This window comes from Phyllobates terribilis, unplaced genomic scaffold, assembly GCF_046119375.1.
Source record: "Phyllobates terribilis strain yellow unplaced genomic scaffold, ASM4611937v1 Scaffold_40__1_contigs__length_11209783, whole genome shotgun sequence".
NCBI lineage: Eukaryota > Metazoa > Chordata > Amphibia > Anura > Dendrobatidae > Phyllobates > Phyllobates terribilis.
In genome coordinates, this window is record NW_027362800.1 from 4,044,680 (window position 1) to 4,057,793 (window position 13,114).

The 13,114-nt window shown below is 45.1% G+C and overlaps 10 non-coding genes across 10 annotated transcripts; all 10 read right to left on the minus strand.

The window, feature by feature from the left end:
• Positions 1 to 962: 962 nt before the first annotated feature.
• Positions 963 to 1,153, minus strand: LOC141186568 (U2 spliceosomal RNA). Its single transcript, XR_012260834.1, has one exon. It is a non-coding gene; the product is annotated as a U2 spliceosomal RNA (small nuclear RNA).
• A 1,119-nt stretch (positions 1,154 to 2,272) lies between these two features.
• Positions 2,273 to 2,463, minus strand: LOC141187159 (U2 spliceosomal RNA). The gene has a single exon (XR_012261371.1). It is a non-coding gene; the product is annotated as a U2 spliceosomal RNA (small nuclear RNA).
• A 1,120-nt stretch (positions 2,464 to 3,583) lies between these two features.
• Positions 3,584 to 3,774, minus strand: LOC141187160 (U2 spliceosomal RNA). Its single transcript, XR_012261372.1, has one exon. It is a non-coding gene; the product is annotated as a U2 spliceosomal RNA (small nuclear RNA).
• Positions 3,775 to 4,893: 1,119 nt separating this feature from the next.
• On the minus strand, positions 4,894 to 5,084 carry LOC141187161 (U2 spliceosomal RNA). The gene has a single exon (XR_012261373.1). It is a non-coding gene; the product is annotated as a U2 spliceosomal RNA (small nuclear RNA).
• A 1,121-nt stretch (positions 5,085 to 6,205) lies between these two features.
• Positions 6,206 to 6,396, minus strand: LOC141184137 (U2 spliceosomal RNA). The gene has a single exon (XR_012258921.1). It is a non-coding gene; the product is annotated as a U2 spliceosomal RNA (small nuclear RNA).
• A 1,122-nt stretch (positions 6,397 to 7,518) lies between these two features.
• Positions 7,519 to 7,709, minus strand: LOC141187162 (U2 spliceosomal RNA). Its single transcript, XR_012261374.1, has one exon. It is a non-coding gene; the product is annotated as a U2 spliceosomal RNA (small nuclear RNA).
• Positions 7,710 to 8,828: 1,119 nt separating this feature from the next.
• On the minus strand, positions 8,829 to 9,019 carry LOC141187163 (U2 spliceosomal RNA). Its single transcript, XR_012261375.1, has one exon. It is a non-coding gene; the product is annotated as a U2 spliceosomal RNA (small nuclear RNA).
• A 1,122-nt stretch (positions 9,020 to 10,141) lies between these two features.
• Positions 10,142 to 10,332, minus strand: LOC141187165 (U2 spliceosomal RNA). Its single transcript, XR_012261376.1, has one exon. It is a non-coding gene; the product is annotated as a U2 spliceosomal RNA (small nuclear RNA).
• A 1,120-nt stretch (positions 10,333 to 11,452) lies between these two features.
• Positions 11,453 to 11,643, minus strand: LOC141187166 (U2 spliceosomal RNA). The gene has a single exon (XR_012261377.1). It is a non-coding gene; the product is annotated as a U2 spliceosomal RNA (small nuclear RNA).
• Positions 11,644 to 12,763: 1,120 nt separating this feature from the next.
• Positions 12,764 to 12,954, minus strand: LOC141187168 (U2 spliceosomal RNA). Its single transcript, XR_012261379.1, has one exon. It is a non-coding gene; the product is annotated as a U2 spliceosomal RNA (small nuclear RNA).
• Positions 12,955 to 13,114: the final 160 nt, after the last annotated feature.

Consider the following 13,114-nt stretch of genomic DNA (forward strand, 5'->3'; position numbering starts at 1 on the left):
TTAGATCTGCATAACTCCACCTCTTTTAGCACAGTACCCTCAACCCCCGGCTGTTCCCACCCGCCTCAACACCGTTGGAAGGGAGGAGAACCAATTAAGGCGGGGGGGGGGGTGGAACGAGCAGCTGTCTACCCTTAGCAGGAGGGTTGCTGATTAATTACCTCTCCTGCTGCTGCTGCTGCTGGCTGTCCAGCAGCAGACTGAAGGTGGCTGCTGCTGTGCGCAGGTATATAAAGGCTCAGAGCCTATTATGACACGCGCAGCCAGCGTTCCATTGCCACATTCCGTCTACTGCAGGCGGGATACCTGGATGGCTGAATGTCACTGAGAAGCTCACAGCGACCGCCATAAGCAACAGTTTAAAAGAATGCCACAGACTAATCAACCAAACTTTTTGGGTTGGTTTCTCTTTTATAGTCTGCAGGCATTAAATGAAAGAAGTCAGTGTTCCAGCAGAGGGAGACAACGTTTCAGAAAAGGCATTGTAGCAAACCAAAAAAGAAATTTTAAGCGCAGCAGAGTAACCAGCTCACATACCTGTTAGCTCAGGTGAGTTTAAAAGGCTGCTGTTGATAACAAGGGCATTTGCTAAATAGATGGTGTGTGTGCAACAATATACTGAAAGGTCAATTATATTGTGCAGCTTATCTCACCACCTGTAGTTATTTAGGTGAAAGCTCCAAAATGCTTGCCTAATATGTCTGTTTATCCAAAAGGAAGTATAGAGGGAGAGCTAGATAGATAGCATTGCATTACATTACATTACATGGCAATGCAATGCACAGTTGCTGAAGTTGAACCAAAATGAGCTTGTCATCTGGCTTCTGCAACTTTTAACATGAAAAATCCAATGAGGAGAAGAAAAGCAAAGCCAAAGAGTCCATCCCAAAATCCGACAAACAAGCAAAATGAACAAAAAGCATTGAATTCAATTCTTTCTGATTTTAGAAACTGCATTAAAGAAGGGGTGCACCGGTCCTGGAGATACTGCAATACCAGGTCAATGCGTGGAGTGGACAGAGCAAGCTCTTTTTCCATCTCCCTGTTCTAAAAATCCATTTAATATATGGTCCCCAGATAGGGGACATATCAGATATTAAACTGATAAGAACAGATACTACACTTGATCTTAGCCAAAAGGCCGAGAAGCGATAACCAGAATTGGTTTCCGACTACGGTGCCACCCAAGGATTCTGAAAAGTCCATTTGTGGAGATGGCCACCTGGACTCCCGTTAAGAAGACATGCTGTCAACCTCTAGATCCCTCACATGCCTGCACTTTTCGGCTTGCTGCTGCTGCAATCCACGCGTTTTAGATCTGCATAACTCCACCTCTTTTAGCACAGTACCCTCAACCCCCGGCTGTTCCCACCCGCCTCAACACCGTTGGAAGGGAGGAGAACCAATTAAGGCGGGGGGGGGTGGAACGAGCAGCTGTCTACCCTTAGCAGGAGGGTTGCTGATTAATTACCTCTCCTGCTGCTGCTGCTGCTGGCTGTCCAGCAGCAGACTGAAGGTGGCTGCTGCTGTGCGCAGGTATATAAAGGCTCAGAGCCTATTATGACACGCGCAGCCAGCGTTCCATTGCCACATTCCGTCTACTGCAGGCGGGATACCTGGATGGCTGAATGTCACTGAGAAGCTCACAGCGACCGCCATAAGCAACAGTTTAAAAGAATGCCACAGACTAATCAACCAAACTTTTTGGGTTGGTTTCTCTTTTATAGTCTGCAGGCATTAAATGAAAGAAGTCAGTGTTCCAGCAGAGGGAGACAACGTTTCAGAAAAGGCATTGTAGCAAACCAAAAAAGAAATTTTAAGCGCAGCAGAGTAACCAGCTCACATACCTGTTAGCTCAGGTGAGTTTAAAAGGCTGCTGTTGATAACAAGGGCATTTGCTAAATAGATGGTGTGTGTGCAACAATATACTGAAAGGTCAATTATATTGTGCAGCTTATCTCACCACCTGTAGTTATTTAGGTGAAAGCTCCAAAATGCTTGCCTAATATGTCTGTTTATCCAAAAGGAAGTATAGAGGGAGAGCTAGATAGATAGCATTGCATTACATTACATTACATGGCAATGCAATGCACAGTTGCTGAAGTTGAACCAAAATGAGCTTGTCATCTGGCTTCTGCAACTTTTAACATGAAAAATCCAATGAGGAGAAGAAAAGCAAAGCCAAAGAGTCCATCCCAAAATCCGACAAACAAGCAAAATGAACAAAAAGCATTGAATTCAATTCTTTCTGATTTTAGAAACTGCATTAAAGAAGGGGTGCACCGGTCCTGGAGATACTGCAATACCAGGTCAATGCGTGGAGTGGACAGAGCAAGCTCTTTTTCCATCTCCCTGTTCTAAAAATCCATTTAATATATGGTCCCCAGATAGGGGACGTATCAGATATTAAACTGATAAGAACAGATACTACACTTGATCTTAGCCAAAAGGCCGAGAAGCGATAACCAGAATTGGTTTCCGACTACGGTGCCACCCAAGGATTCTGAAAAGTCCATTTGTGGAGATGGCCACCTGGACTCCCGTTAAGAAGACATGCTGTCATCCTCTAGATCCCTCACATGCCTGCACTTTTCGGCTTGCTGCTGCTGCAATCCACGCGTTTTAGATCTGCATAACTCCACCTCTTTTAGCACAGTACCCTCAACCCCCGGCTGTTCCCACCCGCCTCAACACCGTTGGAAGGGAGGAGAACCAATTAAGGCGGGGGGGGGGTGGAACGAGCAGCTGTCTACCCTTAGCAGGAGGGTTGCTGATTAATTACCTCTCCTGCTGCTGCTGCTGCTGGCTGTCCAGCAGCAGACTGAAGGTGGCTGCTGCTGTGCGCAGGTATATAAAGGCTCAGAGCCTATTATGACACGCGCAGCCAGCGTTCCATTGCCACATTCCGTCTACTGCAGGCGGGATACCTGGATGGCTGAATGTCACTGAGAAGCTCACAGAGACCGCCATAAGCAACAGTTTAAAAGAATGCCACAGACTAATCAACCAAACTTTTTGGGTTGGTTTCTCTTTTATAGTCTGCAGGCATTAAATGAAAGAAGTCAGTGTTCCAGCAGAGGGAGACAACGTTTCAGAAAAGGCATTGTAGCAAACCAAAAAAGAAATTTTAAGCGCAGCAGAGTAACCAGCTCACATACCTGTTAGCTCAGGTGAGTTTAAAAGGCTGCTGTTGATAACAAGGGCATTTGCTAAATAGATGGTGTGTGTGCAACAATATACTGAAAGGTCAATTATATTGTGCAGCTTATCTCACCACCTGTAGTTATTTAGGTGAAAGCTCCAAAATGCTTGCCTAATATGTCTGTTTATCCAAAAGGAAGTATAGAGGGAGAGCTAGATAGATAGCATTGCATTACATTACATTACATGGCAATGCAATGCACAGTTGCTGAAGTTGAACCAAAATGAGCTTGTCATCTGGCTTCTGCAACTCTTAACATGAAAAATCCAATGAGGAGAAGAAAAGCAAAGCCAAAGAGTCCATCCCAAAATCCGAAAAACAAGCAAAATGAACAAAAAGCATTGAATTCAATTCTTTCTGATTTTAGAAACTGCATTAAAGAAGGGGTGCACCGGTCCTGGAGATACTGCAATACCAGGTCAATGCGTGGAGTGGACAGAGCAAGCTCTTTTTCCATCTCCCTGTTCTAAAAATCCATTTAATATATGGTCCCCAGATAGGGGACGTATCAGATATTAAACTGATAAGAACAGATACTACACTTGATCTTAGCCAAAAGGCCGAGAAGCGATAACCAGAATTGGTTTCCGACTACGGTGCCACCCAAGGATTCTGAAAAGTCCATTTGTGGAGATGGCCACCTGGACTCCCGTTAAGAAGACATGCTGTCAACCTCTAGATCCCTCACATGCCTGCACTTTTCGGCTTGCTGCTGCTGCAATCCACGCGTTTTAGATCTGCATAACTCCACCTCTTTTAGCACAGTACCCTCAACCCCCGGCTGTTCCCACCCGCCTCAACAGCGTTGGAAGGGAGGAGAACCAATTAAGGCGGGGGGGGGTGGAACGAGCAGCTGTCTACCCTTAGCAGGAGGGTTGCTGATTAATTACCTCTCCTGCTGCTGCTGCTGCTGGCTGTCCAGCAGCAGACTGAAGGTGGCTGCTGCTGTGCGCAGGTATATAAAGGCTCAGAGCCTATTATGACACGCGCAGCCAGCGTTCCATTGCCACATTCCGTCTACTGCAGGCGGGATACCTGGATGGCTGAATGTCACTGAGAAGCTCACAGAGACCGCCATAAGCAACAGTTTAAAAGAATGCCACAGACTAATCAACCAAACTTTTTGGGTTGGTTTCTCTTTTATAGTCTGCAGGCATTAAATGAAAGAAGTCAGTGTTCCAGCAGAGGGAGACAACGTTTCAGAAAAGGCATTGTAGCAAACCAAAAAAGAAATTTTAAGCGCAGCAGAGTAACCAGCTCACATACCTGTTAGCTCAGGTGAGTTTAAAAGGCTGCTGTTGATAACAAGGGCATTTGCTAAATAGATGGTTTGTGTGCAACAATATACTGAAAGGTCAATTATATTGTGCAGCTTATCTCACCACCTGTAGTTATTTAGGTGAAAGCTCCAAAATGCTTGCCTAATATGTCTGTTTATCCAAAAGGAAGTATAGAGGGAGAGCTAGATAGATAGCATTGCATTACATTACATTACATGGCAATGCAATGCACAGTTGCTGAAGTTGAACCAAAATGAGCTTGTCATCTGGCTTCTGCAACTTTTAACATGAAAAATCCAATGAGGAGAAGAAAAGCAAAGCCAAAGAGTCCATCCCAAAATCCGACAAACAAGCAAAATGAACAAAAAGCATTGAATTCAATTCTTTCTGATTTTAGAAACTGCATTAAAGAAGGGGTGCACCGGTCCTGGAGATACTGCAATACCAGGTCAATGCGTGGAGTGGACAGAGCAAGCTCTTTTTCCATCTCCCTGTTCTAAAAATCCATTTAATATATGGTCCCCAGATAGGGGACGTATCAGATATTAAACTGATAAGAACAGATACTACACTTGATCTTAGCCAAAAGGCCGAGAAGCGATAACCAGAATTGGTTTCCGACTACGGTGCCACCCAAGGATTCTGAAAAGTCCATTTGTGGAGATGGCCACCTGGACTCCCGTTAAGAAGACATGCTGTCAACCTCTAGATCCCTCACATGCCTGCACTTTTCGGCTTGCTGCTGCTGCAATCCACGCGTTTTAGATCTGCATAACTCCACCTCTTTTAGCACAGTACCCTCAACCCCCGGCTGTTCCCACCCGCCTCAACACCGTTGGAAGGGAGGAGAACCAATTAAGGCGGGGGGGGGGGTGGAACGAGCAGCTGTCTACCCTTAGCAGGAGGGTTGCTGATTAATTACCTCTCCTGCTGCTGCTGCTGCTGGCTGTCCAGCAGCAGACTGAAGGTGGCTGCTGCTGTGCGCAGGTATATAAAGGCTCAGAGCCTATTATGACACGCGCAGCCAGCGTTCCATTGCCACATTCCGTCTACTGCAGGCGGGATACCTGGATGGCTGAATGTCACTGAGAAGCTCACAGAGACCGCCATAAGCAACAGTTTAAAAGAATGCCACAGACTAATCAACCAAACTTTTTGGGTTGGTTTCTCTTTTATAGTCTGCAGGCATTAAATGAAAGAAGTCAGTGTTCCAGCAGAGGGAGACAACGTTTCAGAAAAGGCATTGTAGCAAACCAAAAAAGAAATTTTAAGCGCAGCAGAGTAACCAGCTCACATACCTGTTAGCTCAGGTGAGTTTAAAAGGCTGCTGTTGATAACAAGGGCATTTGCTAAATAGATGGTGTGTGTGCAACAATATACTGAAAGGTCAATTATATTGTGCAGCTTATCTCACCACCTGTAGTTATTTAGGTGAAAGCTCCAAAATGCTTGCCTAATATGTCTGTTTATCCAAAAGGAAGTATAGAGGGAGAGCTAGATAGATAGCATTGCATTACATTACATTACATGGCAATGCAATGCACAGTTGCTGAAGTTGAACCAAAATGAGCTTGTCATCTGGCTTCTGCAACTTTTAACATGAAAAATCCAATGAGGAGAAGAAAAGCAAAGCCAAAGAGTCCATCCCAAAATCCGACAAACAAGCAAAATGAACAAAAAGCATTGAATTCAATTCTTTCTGATTTTAGAAACTGCATTAAAGAAGGGGTGCACCGGTCCTGGATATACTGCAATACCAGGTCAATGCGTGGAGTGGACAGAGCAAGCTCTTTTTCCATCTCCCTGTTCTAAAAATCCATTTAATATATGGTCCCCAGATAGGGGACGTATCAGATATTAAACTGATAAGAACAGATACTACACTTGATCTTAGCCAAAAGGCCGAGAAGCGATAACCAGAATTGGTTTCCGACTACGGTGCCACCCAAGGATTCTGAAAAGTCCATTTGTGGAGATGGCCACCTGGACTCCCGTTAAGAAGACATGCTGTCAACCTCTAGATCCCTCACATGCCTGCACTTTTCGGCTTGCTGCTGCTGCAATCCACGCGTTTTAGATCTGCATAACTCCACCTCTTTTAGCACAGTACCCTCAACCCCCGGCTGTTCCCACCCGCCTCAACACCGTTGGAAGGGAGGAGAACCAATTAAGGCGGGGGGGGGGGGTGGAACGAGCAGCTGTCTACCCTTAGCAGGAGGGTTGCTGATTAATTACCTCTCCTGCTGCTGCTGCTGCTGGCTGTCCAGCAGCAGACTGAAGGTGGCTGCTGCTGTGCGCAGGTATATAAAGGCTCAGAGCCTATTATAACACGCGCAGCCAGCGTTCCATTGCCACATTCCGTCTGCTGCAGGCGGGATACCTGGATGGCTGAATGTCACTGAGAAGCTCACAGAGACCGCCATAAGCAACAGTTTAAAAGAATGCCACAGACTAATCAACCAAACTTTTTGGGTTGGTTTCTCTTTTGTAGTCTGCAGGCATTAAATGAAAGAAGTCAGTGTTCCAGCAGAGGGAGACAACGTTTCAGAAAAGGCATTGTAGCAAACCAAAAAAGAAATTTTAAGCGCAGCAGAGTAACCAGCTCACATACCTGTTAGCTCAGGTGAGTTTAAAAGGCTGCTGTTGATAACAAGGGCATTTGCTAAATAGATGGTGTGTGTGCAACAATATACTGAAAGGTCAATTATATTGTGCAGCTTATCTCACCACCTGTAGTTATTTAGGTGAAAGCTCCAAAATGCTTGCCTAATATGTCTGTTTATCCAAAAGGAAGTATAGAGGGAGAGCTAGATAGATAGCATTGCATTACATTACATTACATGGCAATGCAATGCACAGTTGCTGAAGTTGAACCAAAATGAGCTTGTCATCTGGCTTCTGCAACTCTTAACATGAAAAATCCAATGAGGAGAAGAAAAGCAAAGCCAAAGAGTCCATCCCAAAATCCGACAAACAAGCAAAATGAACAAAAAGCATTGAATTCAATTCTTTCTGATTTTAGAAACTGCATTAAAGAAGGGGTGCACCGGTCCTGGAGATACTGCAATACCAGGTCAATGCGTGGAGTGGACAGAGCAAGCTCTTTTTCCATCTCCCTGTTCTAAAAATCCATTTAATATATGGTCCCCAGATAGGGGACGTATCAGATATTAAACTGATAAGAACAGATACTACACTTGATCTTAGCCAAAAGGCCGAGAAGCGATAACCAGAATTGGTTTCCGACTACGGTGCCACCCAAGGATTCTGAAAAGTCCATTTGTGGAGATGGCCACCTGGACTCCCGTTAAGAAGACATGCTGTCAACCTCTAGATCCCTCACATGCCTGCACTTTTCGGCTTGCTGCTGCTGCAATCCACGCGTTTTAGATCTGCATAACTCCACCTCTTTTAGCACAGTACCCTCAACCCCCGGCTGTTCCCACCCGCCTCAACAGCGTTGGAAGGGAGGAGAACCAATTAAGGCGGGGGGGGGTGGAACGAGCAGCTGTCTACCCTTAGCAGGAGGGTTGCTGATTAATTACCTCTCCTGCTGCTGCTGCTGCTGGCTGTCCAGCAGCAGACTGAAGGTGGCTGCTGCTGTGCGCAGGTATATAAAGGCTCAGAGCCTATTATGACACGCGCAGCCAGCGTTCCATTGCCACATTCCGTCTACTGCAGGCGGGATACCTGGATGGCTGAATGTCACTGAGAAGCTCACAGAGACCGCCATAAGCAACAGTTTAAAAGAATGCCACAGACTAATCAACCAAACTTTTTGGGTTGGTTTCTCTTTTATAGTCTGCAGGCATTAAATGAAAGAAGTCAGTGTTCCAGCAGAGGGAGACAACGTTTCAGAAAAGGCATTGTAGCAAACCAAAAAAGAAATTTTAAGCGCAGCAGAGTAACCAGCTCACATACCTGTTAGCTCAGGTGAGTTTAAAAGGCTGCTGTTGATAACAAGGGCATTTGCTAAATAGATGGTTTGTGTGCAACAATATACTGAAAGGTCAATTATATTGTGCAGCTTATCTCACCACCTGTAGTTATTTAGGTGAAAGCTCCAAAATGCTTGCCTAATATGTCTGTTTATCCAAAAGGAAGTATAGAGGGAGAGCTAGATAGATAGCATTGCATTACATTACATTACATGGCAATGCAATGCACAGTTGCTGAAGTTGAACCAAAATGAGCTTGTCATCTGGCTTCTGCAACTTTTAACATGAAAAATCCAATGAGGAGAAGAAAAGCAAAGCCAAAGAGTCCATCCCAAAATCCGACAAACAAGCAAAATGAACAAAAAGCATTGAATTCAATTCTTTCTGATTTTAGAAACTGCATTAAAGAAGGGGTGCACCGGTCCTGGAGATACTGCAATACCAGGTCAATGCGTGGAGTGGACAGAGCAAGCTCTTTTTCCATCTCCCTGTTCTAAAAATCCATTTAATATATGGTCCCCAGATAGGGGACGTATCAGATATTAAACTGATAAGAACAGATACTACACTTGATCTTAGCCAAAAGGCCGAGAAGCGATAACCAGAATTGGTTTCCGACTACGGTGCCACCCAAGGATTCTGAAAAGTCCATTTGTGGAGATGGCCACCTGGACTCCCGTTAAGAAGACATGCTGTCAAACTCTAGATCCCTCACATGCCTGCACTTTTCGGCTTGCTGCTGCTGCAATCCACGCGTTTTAGATCTGCATAACTCCACCTCTTTTAGCACAGTACCCTCAACCCCCGGCTGTTCCCACCCGCCTCAACACCGTTGGAAGGGAGGAGAACCAATTAAGACGGGGGGGGGGGGTGGAACGAGCAGCTGTCTACCCTTAGCAGGAGGGTTGCTGATTAATTACCTCTCCTGCTGCTGCTGCTGCTGGCTGTCCAGCAGCAGACTGAAGGTGGCTGCTGCTGTGCGCAGGTATATAAAGGCTCAGAGCCTATTATGACACGCGCAGCCAGCGTTCCATTGCCACATTCCGTCTACTGCAGGCGGGATACCTGGATGGCTGAATGTCACTGAGAAGCTCACAGAGACCGCCATAAGCAACAGTTTAAAAGAATGCCACAGACTAATCAACCAAACTTTTTGGGTTGGTTTCTCTTTTATAGTCTGCAGGCATTAAATGAAAGAAGTCAGTGTTCCAGCAGAGGGAGACAACGTTTCAGAAAAGGCATTGTAGCAAACCAAAAAAGAAATTTTAAGCGCAGCAGAGTAACCAGCTCACATACCTGTTAGCTCAGGTGAGTTTAAAAGGCTGCTGTTGATAACAAGGGCATTTGCTAAATAGATGGTGTGTGTGCAACAATATACTGAAAGGTCAATTATATTGTGCAGCTTATCTCACCACCTGTAGTTATTTAGGTGAAAGCTCCAAAATGCTTGCCTAATATGTCTGTTTATCCAAAAGGAAGTATAGAGGGAGAGCTAGATAGATAGCATTGCATTACATTACATTACATGGCAATGCAATGCACAGTTGCTGAAGTTGAACCAAAATGAGCTTGTCATCTGGCTTCTGCAACTTTTAACATGAAAAATCCAATGAGGAGAAGAAAAGCAAAGCCAAAGAGTCCATCCCAAAATCCGACAAACAAGCAAAATGAACAAAAAGCATTGAATTCAATTCTTTCTGATTTTAGAAACTGCATTAAAGAAGGGGTGCACCGGTCCTGGAGATACTGCAATACCAGGTCAATGCGTGGAGTGGACAGAGCAAGCTCTTTTTCCATCTCCCTGTTCTAAAAATCCATTTAATATATGGTCCCCAGATAGGGGACGTATCAGATATTAAACTGATAAGAACAGATACTACACTTGATCTTAGCCAAAAGGCCGAGAAGCGATAACCAGAATTGGTGTCCGACTACGGTGCCACCCAAGGATTCTGAAAAGTCCATTTGTGGAGATGGCCACCTGGACTCCCGTTAAGAAGACATGCTGTCAACCTCTAGATCCCTCACATGCCTGCACTTTTCGGCTTGCTGCTGCTGCAATCCACGCGTTTTAGATCTGCATAACTCCACCTCTTTTAGCACAGTACCCTCAACCCCCGGCTGTTCCCACCCGCCTCAACACCGTTGGAAGGGAGGAGAACCAATTAAGGCGGGGGGGGTGTGGAACGAGCAGCTGTCTACCCTTAGCAGGAGGGTTGCTGATTAATTACCTCTCCTGCTGCTGCTGCTGCTGGCTGTCCAGCAGCAGACTGAAGGTGGCTGCTGCTGTGCGCAGGTATATAAAGGCTCAGAGCCTATTATGACATGCGCAGCCAGCGTTCCATTGCCACATTCCGTCTACTGCAGGCGGGATACCTGGATGGCTGAATGTCACTGAGAAGCTCACAGAGACCGCCATAAGCAACAGTTTAAAAGAATGCCACAGACTAATCAACCAAACTTTTTGGGTTGGTTTCTCTTTTATAGTCTGCAGGCATTAAATGAAAGAAGTCAGTGTTCCAGCAGAGGGAGACAACGTTTCAGAAAAGGCATTGTAGCAAACCAAAAAAGAAATTTTAAGCGCAGCAGAGTAACCAGCTCACATACCTGTTAGCTCAGGTGAGTTTAAAAGGCTGCTGTTGATAACAAGGGCATTTGCTAAATAGATGGTGTGTGTGCAACAATATACTGAAAGGTCAATTATATTGTGCAGCTTATCTCACCACCTGTAGTTATTTAGGTGAAAGCTCCAAAATGCTTGCCTAATATGTCTGTTTATCCAAAAGGAAGTATAGAGGGAGAGCTAGATAGATAGCATTGCATTACATTACATTACATGGCAATGCAATGCACAGTTGCTGAAGTTGAACCAAAATGAGCTTGTCATCTGGCTTCTGCAACTTTTAACATGAAAAATCCAATGAGGAGAAGAAAAGCAAAGCCAAAGAGTCCATCCCAAAATCCGACAAACAAGCAAAATGAACAAAAAGCATTGAATTCAATTCTTTCTGATTTTAGAAACTGCATTAAAGAAGGGGTGCACCGGTCCTGGAGATACTGCAATACCAGGTCAATGCGTGGAGTGGACAGAGCAAGCTCTTTTTCCATCTCCCTGTTCTAAAAATCCATTTAATATATGGTCCCCAGATAGGGGACGTATCAGATATTAAACTGATAAGAACAGATACTACACTTGATCTTAGCCAAAAGGCCGAGAAGCGATAACAAGAATTGGTTTCCGACTACGGTGCCACCCAAGGATTCTGAAAAGTCCATTTGTGGAGATGGCCACCTGGACTCCCGTTAAGAAGACATGCTGTCAACCTCTAGATCCCTCACATGCCTGCACTTTTCGGCTTGCTGCTGCTGCAATCCACGCGTTTTAGATCTGCATAACTCCACCTCTTTTAGCACAGTACCCTCAACCCCCGGCTGTTCCCACCCGCCTCAACACCGTTGGAAGGGAGGAGAACCAATTAAGGCGGGGGGGGGGTGGAACGAGCAGCTGTCTACCCTTAGCAGGAGGGTTGCTGATTAATTACCTCTCCTGCTGCTGCTGCTGCTGGCTGTCCAGCAGCAGACTGAAGGTGGCTGCTGCTGTGCGCAGGTATATAAAGGCTCAGAGCCTATTATGACACGCGCAGCCAGCGTTCCATTGCCACATTCCGTCTACTGCAGGCGGGATACCTGGATGGCTGAATGTCACTGAGAAGCTCACAGAGACCGCCATAAGCAACAGTTTAAAAGAATGCCACAGACTAATCAACCAAACTTTTTGGGTTGGTTTCTCTTTTATAGTCTGCAGGCATTAAATGAAAGAAGTCAGTGTTCCAGCAGAGGGAGACAACGTTTCAGAAAAGGCATTGTAGCAAACCAAAAAAGAAATTTTAAGCGCAGCAGAGTAACCAGCTCACATACCTGTTAGCTCAGGTGAGTTTAAAAGGCTGCTGTTGATAACAAGGGCATTTGCTAAATAGATGGTGTGTGTGCAACAATATACTGAAAGGTCAATTATATTGTGCAGCTTATCTCACCACCTGTAGTTATTTAGGTGAAAGCTCCAAAATGCTTGCCTAATATGTCTGTTTATCCAAAAGGAAGTATAGAGGGAGAGCTAGATAGATAGCATTGCATTACATTACATTACATGGCAATGCAATGCACAGTTGCTGAAGTTGAACCAAAATGAGCTTGTCATCTGGCTTCTGCAACTTTTAACATGAAAAATCCAATGAGGAGAAGAAAAGCAAAGCCAAAGAGTCCATCCCAAAATCCGACAAACAAGCAAAATGAACAAAAAGCATTGAATTCAATTCTTTCTGATTTTAGAAACTGCATTAAAGAAGGGGTGCACCGGTCCTGGAGATACTGCAATACCAGGTCAATGCGTGGAGTGGACAGAGCAAGCTCTTTTTCCATCTCCCTGTTCTAAAAATCCATTTAATATATGGTCCCCAGATAGGGGACGTATCAGATATTAAACTGATAAGAACAGATACTACACTTGATCTTAGCCAAAAGGCCGAGAAGCGATAACCAGAATTGGTTTCCGACTACGGTGCCACCCAAGGATTCTGAAAAGTCCATTTGTGGAGATGGCCACCTGGACTCCCGTTAAGAAGACATGCTGTCAACCTCTAGATCCCTCACATGCCTGCACTTTTCGGCTTGCTGCTGCTGCAATCCACGCGTTT